A 15,166-nucleotide genomic window follows, 5' to 3' on the forward strand; every position below is an offset into this window, starting at 1 on the left:
ATTAAACTTTAACGCAACACAAATTATGTTGAATCCATTACCCTCTTATAATCATAACCAACACTAAACTTCCTGCAAAATGAATGTCGAGTATATATATATATATATATATATATATATATATATATATATATATATATATATATATATATATATATATATATATATATATATATATATATATATATATATATATATATATATATATATATATATATATATATATATATATATATATAACTTCAGCCATCGCGCTACTATTGCATCATGAAATTTATTGCCTCCATGGAGACTAAATAGATATAAATCAAGCTTGAAAACAACTAGCTGATCAACGTGTAGGCTAAAATCTTCCTGCGACACGAATAAAATGCAACTTATAAACAAGAAATATAGAACAACAGTAAGATAATTCAGAATGGAGTAAATAAACTAATATTAAACTTTAACGCAACACAAATTATGTTGAATCCATTACCCTCTTATAATCATAACCAACACTAAACTTCCTGCAAAATGAATGTCACATGCCTTATATACATCAAATACATCACAACAGTGAGATATATTAAGTTCAGAGTGAGTAAACAAACTTATTAAACCTGAATGCAATAAAAATTACACAGAGATCAATACACTCTTCTTTTTATAACCATCACCAAAGTTCCCTCAAGACGAGTGAAAATGCGCCTTATAAGCCAGACACTAAAGACTACAATGACATGTATTAGGGTCACAGACAAAAAACAAGGTAACACTACACATTTATGCAATATGAATTACGTTGAAATCAATGTAATGATCTATTCATAACAGCAGGTCATTTCCTACACCACGAATGAAAAGCGTCCTATAACTGAGACATAAAGCGAGTAATATTAACATGCATTGGGATCAAAAGTACTAAAACAGGAAACTCGGCTGCCTTCACCACTACCATTGCTATTCACTTTATCAACTTTGATGTACCAAATTTATAACAAATACGCCACTCCACTCTGCAGCGAATGAGAATACGATACACTGGTATAACTCAAAGTAAAGAACATAGTGAAATATACGCTACTCAGAGAGACCACAGCAGGCAATACTACACACCTCCATTCTCATATCTCTTCATTTCACCGAAATCTAATGTCATCTATTTGTAACAATCACGCAATTTCTCACAGCGCAACTATATATCTGAAAAGCCGAAAATATAATGAGTTTTACGAAATTCAAAGCGACTAAAGAAAATAATATTACATACTTTTCCGTTCCCAAAACTTTTAATTTTACCGAAATATAACGCCATCAATTTGTAACAACCAGATATTTTTTTTTTTAGCAACAGCAGGATCAAGAATGTCATTATAATCCTGAAAAAAAAAAAATAAATAAATAAAAAAAAAAAAAAAAAAAAATATATATATATATATATATATATATATATATATATATATATATATATATATATATATATATATATATATATATATATATATATATATACTCGTATATATATATATATATATATATATATATATATATATATATATATATATATATATATATATATATATATATATATATATATATATATATATATATATATATACTCGTATATATATATATATATATATATATATATATATATATATATATATATATATATATATATATATATATATATATATATATATAATGGGATATACGAAGTTAAGAGAGCGCAAGGCTGCAAACACTACTCTTCCAATTACAAAAAAGAAAAAAAATCTTCGGTTTATCGAAATCTAATGCCATTAATCTAAACGATCACGTCATTTAGTGTCACATAACCCTGAAAAAAAAAGTAAAGATAAGAATGTAACGCGACATTCATAGAGACTAAAGACGCTAACACTGCACACCATTCGTTCGTGAAAAACTTTCGAAAGTGTGGTTCATTTTGTCATCTTACCATTCCTCACTCACCACGACATAAGATTTTCCAAGAAGTGAATTAACATTACACGGTGAGTTGGCGATTTTCTGCCTGGTGTGTGCTGGACTTAGAGATTTCATGCATCACTCACAGCGTGGAAAGGCATAGAAATGGGGGACTATTAATTTCATGCTTAAGAATTATTACGGCATCAGAAATGAGTGAGTGACGACAATACAATGAATATGAAAGAAGGTAAGCAAATTGTACGTACAAGACCGACACAATGAGAATATTGATTCGTGAATGAAGAAGACGAAAAGGAACTGATTCGTGAATGAAGAAGACGAAGAAGATGAAGATGAAGATGAAGATGAAGATGAAGATGAAGATGAACAACAACAACAACAACAACTACAACAACAACTACAACTACAAGTACAACTACAACAACAACAACAACAAACAAACAAACAAACAAAACAAATAATAACAACAACAAAAACATAACAACACTTCTTTAGCAGAAACCTTCGCAGTTTGAGTGACGAGGAGACAAGGATTATATCATGGACATGGACACGCTTGTAGTAATTACCTTTACCAACCAAAACCTTCATGCCATACGAACCAAAACTGGGGGAAAAGAAAAGTGATGCGCAATATTTTTTTTTTCCCCATCAATTACTCGACACCATCAGTGCTGTGGCAATGACTGCCACATAAAGAGTTATTGTCCCAAATCTGGGCTGCTGCTGCCGGCAAACAAACCTATTAGGAGCTGGCAGTGTGACGTGAATTTATCCTGATCTAGCCACTGTCCAGGTCACTCAAAAGGGTATTATAATCACAGCTACTAAAATAACACTACCACAACATATTTGACAGAAGACACTCTGACAAATTCCACGGATGTCACACTATAAACAGAGGTAAAAAAAAAAAAAAGTCAACAAAAAAAACACTGCCAAAAATCTCAATGATATATCACACTATTTCTCCCGTATCACTGCAGCATAGGAACCTCCAGCCTAGTCAAGACCCCAAACCCTCATCTCATTCGTAAACAATACAAGTTTCTTATGAAGCTGGAATGTCTAGTCCTTGCTAGTCAACGTAAAGGATAGACACATGTTTCTCAAATACCAGTGCTTCTCATTCAAATGTCACCGATGAAGGCCGTAATAATGAAGAAGATGAAATGATAATGTGCCGAGTGGAGGATGCGTCGCCTAAATCCCATGGCAGTCAGACTAAGCGACACGGAATGATCCAAAAGGTTCAAGTTTAAGCTGCACCTGAATGTTTTAGTACTCTCTCTCTCTCTCTCTCTCTCTCTCTCTCTCTCTCTCTCTCTCTCTCTCCTCTCTCTCTCTCTCTCTCTCTCTCTCTCTCTCTCACGTACACACAACCTATATTTATTGTCATAATCCATATAATTTTTCGTAATGGTGACAATTACAATGCTTTTATCATTTTTCCCAGTAACGCAATATTTCTGCGTAGCATTATCCATGTTTTCCACACTGAAGGCAAAAAATATATCTACCTTTGTGCTGTCAAACACGTAGGAAATTATTATACGTGCGGCACTACATTCACCGTCATCAACGTGAAATGTTATGCAGTTTTGTTGCATTTTAGGACTCCCTGTCATTTATACCTTCACTCATCTGCTAACTAAACTTTTTTTCTGCTGGATACGTCAGTTTTTTCTTGCAAGTGTCTCTCCGTCAGTTTACTTTGTTGACAAATTTGGTTTTGTAAAGTAAGCAGAGCAACTTTTATATGTGGATTTTTGCTTCATGATTGTCTTTTTTTTTTCCCCCAACCTTTGTCTATTCATAAGCTTATCGTTTCATTTGTAATAAATCTACTCTTGTGGCAGCTTTAGAAGCAATAGTAACTAACAACAGTGTCATGAGCTCTAAAATCACTAGATCGAAGACTGACACACAAACACACACATATACACACACACACACACACACACACACACACACAATATATATATATTATATATATATATATATATATATATATATATATATATATATATATATATATATATATATATATATATATATATATATATATATATATATATATATATATATATATATATATATATAATATTACATCAGCAAATAACATATTAGCTACAATTATGAATGCATTATTTAAAAACCTAGATGGTTGTTTCTTTCTATTTTCGGAGGCTTGGAGGTGAGAATAAATGTAGCGAATAAAAAATTATTAACAGCAGTATACATAAACACGTCTGGCTATGTTTATACTCCAAAGCTAAGCCTGAAGGCTGAACCCACGGCTCACTTTCACTCACCCAGTCCAATATGAGCCGGAGTGGAGGTCGTATGTGCCAGATCACGCTTAGTTAAATAAGAAAATCAAGGGAGGTCTATTACGAAGAACGCCCTTTCAACCACCACCATCGCCACTAATCGTATTATCACCACTACCGGTTACACACACACACAGACACACACACACACACAGAGAGAGAGAGAGAGAGAGAGAGAGAGAGAGAGAGAGAGAGAGAGAGAGAGAGAGAGAGAGAGAGAGAGAGAGAGAGAGAGAGAGAGAGAGAGAGAGAGAGAGAGAGAGAGAGAGAGAGAGAGAGAGAGAGAGAGAGAGAGAGAGAGTCAAGAAGTAACTTACGTATTAAACATTATTATCAATATTAAAAGCTGCCCCAAACCACCACCATGCCAATGTGATCATAAAATACTAACGTAATAATGAAAAAAAAGCTCAAAGAAAAAAAAAAAAAAACTATGGCGACATAAGAAATTGATTGTCGTGCATAAGTAACAACACCTAAGAGACCAAGCTGAAGAGCGGGAAAGGTGAAGATAGAATGAACAGGTGACTGCGTGACCACTTGGTTCCTGAAAGTTCACGCTGCAACATTGCCACGATTCTATATAATTCACCCCGACGGTAGAAATAATTGACAGCCGTTCATTGAATACCTGCGTGAATGGCTACTCAGCATCTCGACTAGTGTTTATATATATATATATATATATATATATATATATATATATATATATAATATATATATATACTATATATATATATATATATATATATATATATATATATATATATATATATATATATATATATATATATATATATATATATATATATATACTCGTATATATATATATATATATATATATAAAGAACATGCTCTTGGTCCTGGTATCATAATTATTCATGCACACTCATACTATTTACATGATCTCATAAATGTGCTTGGATTGATTGGTGTTTTGTTTATTTATTTATTCATTTATTTATTTCATTTTATTTATTTATTTATTTATTTTTTTTTTGTGTGTGTGTGTGGGGAGTGGCCAGTATTGTGTTTACTTTTGTGGTTCTGATATCATGATTATCCAAATACATTCATAATAATTAGATGTTTCTTTGTGTTTCACTGGACTGATTAGTGTTTTATTTATTTATTTTTAAATGTCAAGTATTCTGTTCAATAGAATAAAAAAAACTGATAATCTGTGGTTCCTTTCAGCTAATGTATATACAGACAATATTATATATATACTCGTATATATATATATATATATATATATATATATATATATATATATATATATATATATATATATATATATATATATATATATATATATATATATATATATATATATATATATATATATATATATATATATATATATTTAATGTCAAGTATTTTGTTTAACAGAATAAAATAAAACTCTAATCTGTGGTTCCTTTCAATTAATGTATATACAGACAATATGTATAGAGCCTCACCTATTCCTTCATCATATCCTTCTCGGCTTCTCATCTATACTGTCTCAAAATTTTGCGACTTTATTCCTCTTTTTCCCTTTTTTTTTTTTCATAATCTGATCAGCAACGACACATACTTAGTCTTTCAATGAAGTGAAGCCCAAAGACGAAGCGACGCACACAACTGTCAACACTAAGTGGACGTTATCGGCAAAGGCGTGATTAACGGATCATAAGAACGTATTTAACAAGGAAATAAGGGAAGCCATAAAAATTCATTAGCCACCATACACGCAGTAGTCCTTGTACATATGAAACATACGTACCTATGGCCATTTATCATTCCTATCCATAAGTCTTACTAATCTCCATTTAAAGCTCCCTGTTGACTCCTGATCATTAATTATTTACTCGTCCACTTCAGTAACTTGTTCAGCGTATGTTCTGGATCAATACCAACACAGTACAAGTAATAACACTTTGCACGCGTCTCAAAATTTTCAACATATATGAATACATAATAAAACACACACACACACACACACACAATGGAATTATACTGACTACAGAGAGAGAGAGAGAGAGAGAGAGAGAGAGAGAGAGAGAGAGAGAGAGAGAGAGAGAGAGAGAGAGAGAGAGAGAGAGAGAGAGAGAGAGAGAAAACAGAGATACACAGGCAGATACAATTCTCATTTACACCATTATTTTTTCTGTGTGGTGTAAGAGTTGAAATACGGACACACCTCATAGCCTGGCTCACTGTTCCGTGTTGGTCTGTGGTCCTGAGATTGATGCACCCAGACACTACGCGGCTCGGCTTCTCGTAACGAATGCAAACACTCGCCTTTCACCTTGATGACAGCAACGAAAGTGCGAACTGCTAAGACGGTAATTGAAAAGCTGGAAGTGAAATCGCTGATGAAAATGCGTTGGCCAAGATTGAGTGTGTGTGTGTGTGTGTGTGTGTGTGTGTGTGTGTGTGTGTGTGTGTGTGTGTGTGTGTGTGTGTGTGTGTGTGTGTGTGTGTGTGATTCAAGGTTACGAGTCCAATCTTTCCACTCCCACTCTCTCTCTCTCTCTCTCTCTCTCTCTCTCTCTCTCTCTCTCTCTCTCTCTCTCTCTCTCTCTCTCTCTCTGTAGTCAGTATAATTCCATGTGTGTGTGTGTGTGTGTGTGTGTGTGTGTGTGTGTGTGTGTGTGTGTGTGTGTGTGTGTGTGTGTGTGTGTGTGTGTGTGTGTGTGTGTTTTATTATGTATTCATATACGAGTATGTTGTTGTTGTTTTATACTTATATTCTTTCTTTCTTTCTTTCTTTCTTGTTGTTGTTGTTGTTGTTGTTGTTGTTGTTGTTGTTGTTGTTGTTGCTGCTGCTGAGGAAGATGTTGATATTGTCGTTGCTTAATCTATTTTGTGCATTATTGACATTTTGGTAGAGGTCAGATTCATTAGTTCTGTATTCATTCAAAGGTTACACAGATAGTGATTTTATTCCTATATCATGAAGGCACGATACATTATGTAATAGTAACGAAATTAGAAAGTAAAAATAGCTACCTTGTGTGTGTGTGTGTGTGTGTGTGTGTGTGTGTGTGTGTGTGTGTACCTCGCCTTGCTGTGGATCTGGCCGATATTTCAACTCCCCCTTCCCTTCACCCCCTCCCAATAAATGCGTACACCATCACGTACAAATATTTATTCACATCCAGTTTATATGTAGTAACCTAATCAATAAATTTTGCTACCGGTTTGTGGAGGCCACTTTACGTGCTTGCGACTCACTGCTCTCTCTCTCTCTCTCTCTCTCTCTCTCTCTCTCTCTCTCTCTCTCTCTCTCTCTCTCTCTCTCTCTCTCTCCTTCACGTAACCACAAGTGTCCTATCAGCCAAACAAACACACCAACAACGTCATTCTTACACTTGTCAACTTTTCCAGGTAACTATAATACAATGTTTCTCCGTGTGTCGCTCCGCCACATGTGGAAGGGAAGCGTGTGGGAGGAAATGGAAAGGGAATGGAAGAGAAGGAGGGGTGGTAAAGGTAAAGGGAGGGAAGCGGGGAGGAAAGCAAGCGTTTGGATAAGGGAGTTAACAAAGTGGAGGGAACAGAGAGAGAGAGAGAGAGAGAGAGAGAGAGAGAGAGAGAGAGAGAGAGAGAGAGAGAGAGAGAGAGAGAGAGAGAGAGAGAGAGAGAGGCATGCGGACTGGCTGACGCACAGACATACAGAGACAGGCTGGAACACAATACACGGAGACAGGCAAGTAAAAAATAAATAAATAAATAAATAAAATAATTGACAGGTAGACAAAAAAAAAAAAAAGACAGAGGATGGCAGATAACCAGACGGAAAATCAGGCAAACAGAAACAGAAATACACAGTCAAGCATGTACTTAGGAAAAACAACAGTGGATGTACATAAGATTGAAAACAGGAGAAAGAAGGGAGAAATAGAGAGAGATAGAGGAGAGAGGGGAAAAGGGAAAGACATTGAGAGAAATAGAGGAGAGGGAGGGAGAGAGAAAGGGAGGCGAAAAGGGAGATACAAAGTAGAGGAGTTATATTGATGGAGGTAGGGAGGGATGGTGGGATTGGGAGGAAGGGGGAGGCAAGGGGTGGAGAGAAGGGCAGGCAGGGAGCGAAGGTAGAGGCAGGCAGGGCGTGGAGGGATAGCGAGTCAGGGGGTGGAGGGAGGGGCAGGCAGGGTGTAGAGAGAGAGGGGAAGGAATGGGGTGGAGGGAGGGGCAGGCATGGGGTGAAGGGAAGGGCAGGGAAGGAGTGGAGTTTGTGGAAGGCATGGGGTGGAGGGAGGACCGATAGGGAAGACTTACCTATTCCACTGTTTGTTTGAGTGCTGAAAATGGTTCCTGCCTTTATCCCTCCATCCGCTGCCATCACTCCCCCTTTTCTCTCTTACTTTCCCCTCTGCCAGTTTAGCTCTCCGTCTGTCTGACTGGAGGTATGTACTCGTATGTATGTCTGCTTATCTGTGTATGGAATTTACTCAGAAACATTCCAACACATAGTTATCTTTTTTATTGGTTCTAGTTTAAGATATAAGGGTTTGCAAGTGGTGGAATCATTATTCAGCACCATCAGTAGAAAACAGACACCTATGAGAACCTTAGAAATCATTCTCTCTCTCTCTCTCTCTCTCTCTCTCTCTCTCTCTCTCTCTCTCTCTCTCTCTCTCTCTCTCTCTCTCTCTCTCTCTCTCTCTATTTTAAGATAAAATCACGAATTACATTGGCGGTCAAAAAAAAAAAAAGTAACAAAGGGACGTTATAAGCATGAGTACTGTCTGACTTTGCCTCCAGGATCAACTATTCTGTGCGGTTATACACGGCACGTGATGAACAGGGAAAGGATGGGAGTGCGTGGGAGAGGGAGGGAGGGCTTTGTGAAAAAAAAAAAAGTGACGAAACTGAGGAAAAAACAATATTTGTGCAGCAGAACGTTAATAAAATAGATTACAACACCACTGCTGTGTCCCTATATCTAACCCTCGCTCCCCTCGTCCTACACATAGTCATATTTTGTATGTAGATATAGTAGTCAGTCAGTCAATCAGTCTCTCTCTCTCTCTCTCTCTCTCTCTCTCTCTCTCTCTCTCTCTCTCTCTCTCTCTCTCTCTCTCTCTCTCTCTCTCTCTCTCTCTCTCTCTGATATTCGTACACTAAACATGCCATCAAGGAAGCTTCCAAGATTCAGCCACGACTCTTCCTCAAAGGCAAACACCACGCAAAATTTATGCTGAACTTTATAAAATTCTGATAGCAGTTGTCAAAGGCGTGCAGTCCGTGAAGGTGAACACTACCAGTTCCTTTACATCATTCTCGCTCCGCTTTCTAAAGAAAAGAAGATCGATTACCTTCCTGCAAATGACTCGCTGTCTTGCTCGTGTTTATTTTATGATTTTGCTTGGTTTTCACAGCATTTGCAGGCTTTTCACTCGTCTTGCTTACATGTAAAATAGAAGCTAGAGGCAAGTATCCAGCCTTGGCATTTTTCAAAGAGACAGTAAGATATTGGTTACCGAAGAGGGTGGTAGATGAACGGTATAAACTCAATGATCAGATTGTTGATATCAAGTCAGTAGGGAGCTTTGAAATATTCCATAGATCAATGGAGAGTGATGGTAAGTGGGTATGTATGTTTTATCCAGGTACTGCCACGTGCTGGCTTCTTTCTGCCTCCCTTATATTCTCATGTTGACGCACCACTTATCACAGTGCTACACTTTTGTACTCTACTAGAACCAGTTAAAAATAATCGATGTAAAATGCTGAAAAGTCCATGAAGAAGATGAAGGAGAGCATTGAAAGACATCAGAAAGGTTAGCGAGTAATATTCAACCCTTGGCTACTGCTATTTCTCTGCAATGTACTAATACTATAAAGCGATTGACGAGCGAAGCTGTCAGTAATGCAGCACTGGAAGCACGACGCACATCGAGAACTTGCCTAATATTCAAATCACTCTAGCTCAAACTTTGCGAGAGCCAAATAGTTGTGCTATATACGGTTGGATGGTAAATTTCATTCTACGTTCAGTGGTATGGTGTCCGGTCTTGTTCAAACAAAAGAAACTTGTTGAATTTTGCAGGAAACAGACGAAATCCCATTTTCGACACCATTCTACTTTTTTGCAAGTTATCCATTGACCTCACCCAATAGAAGAGATGAAAGCTATATCATAAAGTGTATTGAGTTGTGCTATTATATGGTGCTAATTTCGTTATGATCGGCCGCGTAGATATTAGCGCTTGAATAGCGTTACGGTCGAGCTGGGCCAGACTGTGGCACACTACGTACTACTGGGAGGGAGCAATGCCGAGTAACGTAACATTGCAGTCGCTATACGCACACTACTATGTACTCATAACCACAAAAATATCATGGCAAGTGAAAATTTGAAACGCGACGGTAGATATACAAAATCTAGATTCCCTGTTTCTAGGAATACTGATACATTTTATTTATCATATCTTTTCTAGATCAGTCATGTCATGGAACTGGAAACCGTGTTCATATATTTCCTTTTCATGTGAATGCAACGAATATCACTTCACGTTATCTATTCTGACGGGAGAAACAGTTTCAAGTTGTATGGATACACTAGGTATGGTACGTCTCTCTCTCTCTCTCTCTCTCTCTCTCTCTCTCTCTCTCTCTCTCTCTCTCTCTCTCTCTCTCTCTCTCTCCATTATAACATGTATTTATTTCTTATTTTCCTCTTAAATACAATACAAAACTCTTCATACCATCTTCCTTGATACTCTTAAATGCATATCCGTGTTTCTCTCTCTCTCTCTCTCTCTCTCTCTCTCTCTCTCTCTCTCTCTCTCTCTCTCTCTCTCTCTCTCTCTCTCTCTCTCTCTCTCTCTGCTCCTTTCGTTAGGCTAACAACTACATTTCCTGTCAACCCCACACGTTCCAATCTCCAGTTCCTGTCCATCTCCTGCCACCCTCCTTCCCTATTCATCCTTACAACCTTCCTTAATCGGCCTTTCCCTGTCTTCCCCTTCTTTCCCTCCCGCCGCCTTAGCACACATCAACCCCGGCCACTCTTCCTTACCCGTCAACTCTCTCACTTCATCACAGTGTAACTCCCTCGCCCTCACTGGTCACCATCAGAGCGTCAGCAGGTCCTTGTAAGTGACGCATTTCTAGTCTGGATGGTGGAGTGATGGTAGGGAGTGTCGGTGAGGATGTCTCAGTGGATGGGTGGGTGGATGAGAGAGAGAGAGAGAGAGAGAGAGAGAGAGAGAGAGAGAGAGAGAGAGAGAGAGAGAGAGAGAGAGAGAGAGAGAGAGAGAGAGAGAGAGAGAGAGAGAGAGAGAGAGAGAGAGAGAGATATCTATGAAGTATGCCCCACAAAGTATCACAGCATATGAAATCACACAGTGCATCACAGCTGAGTAAAGGAGCAAAGGGCAAGAAACACTGTGGTAATTAAACGTTCCAATAATTAATATACATACCGTAAAACAAAAATCCAGTCGACAAATAACAAAAAAAAAAAAAAAATTCCAAAGCTTAAAAGGACGTAAACATGAAATAAAGTATCTGGTATAACTTCTAATTGCACTGAATAAGGAACTGTGTTGGCTACGTTAAGGCTGTGTGTGTGTGTGTGTGTGTGTGTGTGTGTGTGTGTGTGTGTGTGTGTGTGTGTGTGTGTGTGTGTGTGTGTGTGTGTGTGTGTGTGTGTGTGTGTGTGTGTGTGTGTGTGTGTGTGTGTGTGTGTGTGTGTGTGTGTGTGTGTGTGTGTGTGTGTGTGTGTGTGTGTGTGTGTGTGTGTGTGTGTGTGTGTGTGTGTGGGGCGGAGGAAATTAACATAGACAAGCCATAACAAAAAGCAAAATGAAAAAAAAAATAATAATAATAGAAAAATAAAACATACATAATGACATCAGCGACATCAGTGTTGCTGTCTTTGTCCTATACGACATTCTCATCGTCTTTCACTCTCCAGTCCTTCATATATATATATATATATATATATATATATATATATATATATATATATATATATATATATATATATATATATATATATATATATATATATATATATATAATTCTGGAAGGTTTCCGCTGTGTCGCTGCTACCCCGTCCCCTACCCAGGACTCTCTCCTGCCACCAACCATCACGCCAAGTGTCGCTCCACCGTGATGGTGACATGTTGCTATAATTGATTCTGTGTTTTCAATATGTGGAGCTTTATCTGCATTCTGATCACACTATAATGTTCACGAGAGTTTTTCATGCGTAATGTAATAATATATTTCATTATTCAATGATAAACTGTTGAAAATAGCGAGCATAGGTAAAACATGTTATAACATTTTTAACGTCTTCACAATTCAACTCGTCGCAATACCATTTTTTTTTTTTGTCAAGTTTATACAGTACATCTTGATTCTACATTCACTGCTGAGTCTGAAGGTATCAACCAAAACTGGCTATCCCGTAAATGAAGTGAACTATGACAAATAATTCGCGCATTTTGCGCACTCGAGCTCGATCTGTGGTGATGAGGCAATAGTTGCGCTAGTAGCGAGGCAGAACGCTCACATGCCGATAAATCGAAATATGCTAAGTACAGCAAAACGGTGGGTCTGACGAAGAAATGTAAATAAGAAACATGCGCCGTCAGAAGTTACTTAATAGGAAGTGTTTCCGAGAATGAAATCGCAATTTTTATATGCGATGGACACCAAAAGGGGCTCCTGGCCAAATCATCGTTGTACCTTTCAGGGGCCAGGCGAAGCGGTGGGTTGTAGAGATGTGCGGTAACAAAATTAAAACCCCCTCGCTCCACTCGGGGAATAAATAAGTAAAGGTTTCCGGATTATCAAAATGGCATTGCTGAGTGTGACCCCGATCCAAGACTGGACTAAGGCTTGGAATAATTAATGGGCGGGGCGTCATACTTTCTTCCTCCGTCAGTATTATTGATGGAATGCTTAGTCTTTTTGCTTTTCGGAATGCTTTAAAATCTTTTGCATAAGTTTCAGATAGAGATAAATAAAATAATTTCAATGAATTTATATATGAGTACCTAAAATAAAACACAAAAGTAAATAGAAGTGAATAAAAAACTAAGAAAACTCAATTCAAAAGTATAAAAGCTTAGTTTAATTTATGATTAAAATATAAAAATATAAAAATATAAAAAAATATAAAAATATATAAAAATCAATAAAAGAAAATGCATAAAAAGCAACAACAAAATACAACAGCGAATCATAAACTTTAAGCTTACGGGGCCTCATAGTTTCTAACATTTAAAATCAATAAAATTTTTGTATTTCTTTGGCGCATAATACCGACAAAGCATTGCGCTTCTGAGTAGGAAATACTCTCTAGCTTGGGAGCATTAGTGTAAAAAACATATGTTGAACACAAAGAAAAAAATTATTCCACACACACACACACACACACACACACATACACACACACACACACACACACACACACACACACACACACACACACACACACACACACACACACACAGTGGTGGTGGAACAAACCAGGCACGTACTACAACACAAATGAAAAAAAAAAAATCTTCCTTCAAAATGTAGGTGACCTTTCAACTTTTCTGTATGAAATTTACCAAAATTCTAACTACCTGTCTGAATGGAAGTCACTGCACGCGCTGTTTATCCATCAAGATTCCATCACTGCACCGCCACTGCCACCACCACTACCACCACCAACACCACCACCACCACCATCACTACCATCACTTGCACTACATCAAAGGAAAAGGAAGGGAAATGTCGAATTGTCTGATACACGTGACCTTTCTGTACATTTCAGGGAACCATTTGTGGTCATTTAATTTAACACACTGTACTATTGTCACTGCAAGTACTTCAAGAGGAAGAAAAGTACTCTTTTCTTCCTCTCTTTTTCATGCATTATATTTGTTGTATAACGCCTTCAAGTTTTCAAACCGTCAATATTCTATTTACCTTTGAAGTTATTTGTTGTGTATTTCTTGGCTGCTGCAACCACATGATCGTATATGAACATAACATATGGAAAGCTACAAGAAGCCACCAGATCTACACGTGGCAATCCCTGTATGAAACATACACCTCTGATACTTCCGGCAACTTAATATGCCGCAAGTGTTGAGGTGATTCATCACCATTTGCATCACTCACTCCTTCACTCACATCAGGTCTTGACAATAACCGTGAAAACTACCTAAAATATCAAGAATTAACCAACACACGGCGCAGCATAAAGAAATTACTAATAACTCTGCCAGGTGGTGGATAACAGCCATTAATACAGTGGCATTTCTGGCCCCGCGAACCCCTGAAGGCTAAAGTGTAAACAGCTATCAAAGTAATGTGCAGCACGCGCTAAGACGGAAATGGCAACTCCCTCGTGTGAGCCTGGGGCCTGGCGATGTGTAGCGCTCCCTCTGGCAGACAAACCCAGCCAGGCGAGGAGACACGAGGGCCACACATCCCTCACTGAAGTTTGTAGGAGTCTAGTCCTTGCAGATCCTCCCTTCAAACTCCGGCAGCGCCTCTCCACACACTCCACCTACTGCTCCTTTACGCTTCACAGCCTCATGACTAAAATGTGTGTGTGTGTGTGTGTGTGTGTGTGTGTGTGTGTGTGTGTGTGTGTGTGTGTGTGTGTGTGTGTGTGTGTGTGTGTGTGTGTGTGATTGTAACTTACTTGTGTGTGTTGTACTCAGTTCCTACCATGACATTTGCTACCAGAGCGCCAAGTTATCGTACTGCACCATCCTGTTACACGTCTTGGTTCGATTACAAACATTTGCTTTGCGAATACATACAACACCAAACTTACATAATGTCTCTTTGTTGTGAAACATACATTTACTTTAGTTTGTAATCACAATAACATTGCAAACTATAAAATTTTTCGCCTCTGTATTTAGATGCCTTGGGCTAGGGGTGAG

The 15,166-nt window shown here is 37.6% G+C and overlaps 1 protein-coding gene across 5 annotated transcripts in view; it reads right to left on the reverse strand.

The window, feature by feature from the left end:
• LOC135105136 (uncharacterized) overlaps positions 1-15,166 on the reverse strand; it is a 405,375-nt gene that overhangs the window by 91,152 nt on the left and 299,057 nt on the right. The gene's annotated exons all lie outside the window — the stretch shown is intronic.

Source organism: Scylla paramamosain, chromosome 1 (assembly GCF_035594125.1).
Source record: "Scylla paramamosain isolate STU-SP2022 chromosome 1, ASM3559412v1, whole genome shotgun sequence".
Classification (NCBI taxonomy): Eukaryota; Metazoa; Arthropoda; class Malacostraca; order Decapoda; family Portunidae; genus Scylla; species Scylla paramamosain.